Source organism: Morone saxatilis, unplaced genomic scaffold (assembly GCF_004916995.1).
Source record: "Morone saxatilis isolate NCDOM2014 unplaced genomic scaffold, NCSU_SB_2.0 Contig11, whole genome shotgun sequence".
Classification (NCBI taxonomy): Eukaryota; Metazoa; Chordata; class Actinopteri; family Moronidae; genus Morone; species Morone saxatilis.
In genome coordinates, this window is record NW_023339663.1 from 8,263,236 (window position 1) to 8,264,918 (window position 1,683).

The 1,683-nt window shown below is 36.5% G+C and overlaps 1 protein-coding gene across 1 annotated transcript in view; it reads left to right on the forward strand.

Moving 5' to 3' along the window:
* The window catches only part of mapk6 (mitogen-activated protein kinase 6), a 14,160-nt gene that overhangs the window by 1,885 nt on the left and 10,592 nt on the right, over positions 1–1,683 (forward strand). The gene's annotated exons all lie outside the window — the stretch shown is intronic.

A 1,683-nucleotide genomic window follows, 5' to 3' on the forward strand; every position in this document is an offset into this window, starting at 1 on the left:
CGCCCGCCCGCCCATCCATCTCTCTTCATTCATTCACAGCATCCACGCAGACAGAGAGGACCACACTAGCCGCAGTCTGAATGAATGGATCTAAACACAGGAAACATTGTGCATTTTTAACCTCTTGACTTTGTTTTTCCCGGGATGTTTAAGCCTCATGGAGATGAGATCTGAGTGAGCGAGTGCGGACGCGCTATAACACCCTGAGCATCTCGGTGCCAGATGGACTTTCTAAATCCGCAAACAGCCGCAGTGAGTGAACTGTCCGAGCGATGTTTCTCACTGACACGACTAATGTCATTCTGAAAACAACCTTAATTCCCATCAAAGACAAAAACAAATAGGGAAAACAAATCGTAGACCAACAACAGCCTGCTTTCAAAGAGAAAAACAGATTAATAACTAGTCTACTGTGGGCTATATGTGGGAAAATAACGCATGGATGGAAACACTAAAGAGAGACCAGACTATAGCCTGTGAAGAGGCTGGAGACCATTGGCAGGCCTAGATAGGCCCACATTGTCTGTTGGCTTGACTCAATTCTGGAAGAATATGAAATACTACTGCACAGCAAATAGAAAGACGAAAACATAACCACTGACTTGTCTTGCTAATTCAGGTAAGATAAGCACCTGTCGTGGCGCCTGCGTGGTCTGCAGCATTTTGTGAAGCCTAACCAGCAGTTTTTTGGTTTTGGTTGTTGTTTTTTTCCATTTCCTTGCATCGGCAATTAAATAGGATACACAATGTTCTTTTCCCCCATCCTTTATCATAAATCACTTTGTTTGTATTTTAGGAGGCGGCTATATACAACCAGTGACAGAAAAAAAATAAAAAGTCAAAATCTTTTTTTACATGTTTGTTTCTGCTATAGGTGCCAATTATAAATAGGCTTAACTATGATTTTCTTTTAAATGTGTAACCGTGGCTGAACTTTATTTTAAAGGTGCTACATAGAGATGTATAGCATTCTTGTGTACTGCAAGCATTACTGCCATTTGTACCATGCTGTTAGCATTTCATCCATAAACCTATAAATATTAAGATGCATTTTTGAATCTGCCGCTGTCACGTGATTCCCAATTTTGAACACATGTTTTGAATGACTCCTGAGGCTTTCAAGTACTGCTCGAAACTCCAAGATGTAAAAAAAGACCAACTTACAGTTAAGTTATTATAACCTGTAATATCTGATATGTTTAAGTATGTAAGAATACAATGAAGTAGTACTCTTTCGTGGTGTATGTTTTATTTATTGATATTTTACATACATCATTTCTTTACATATGACAAGGATCGAATCCATGCAATTCATACAGTCTACATTTTTATTAGCCTACATTATTAAGAATATTTACCACAAAGACATTACAAAAAAATATAAAAGAGAGAAAGAGAGGGATTTAATGTTTCTGGGATCATAAAAAAAACGTACATAAAAAGATAATGTCCAAATAACATAGCAGTAAAAATGCTGCTTAATGAACCCAGTGAACCTGAGAGTGATTATCTGTAGCTGTAACTGGTCATTAATAGTTAAAATCATAACAGCGAGTTAATAATAAATAAATAAATGAATAACGAGCTAACAACAACAACAACAACAATATCCCATGCCATAATGTTCAATATATATATATATAACATCTGTATATAGCACCATATTTATTTTACAAATGTACA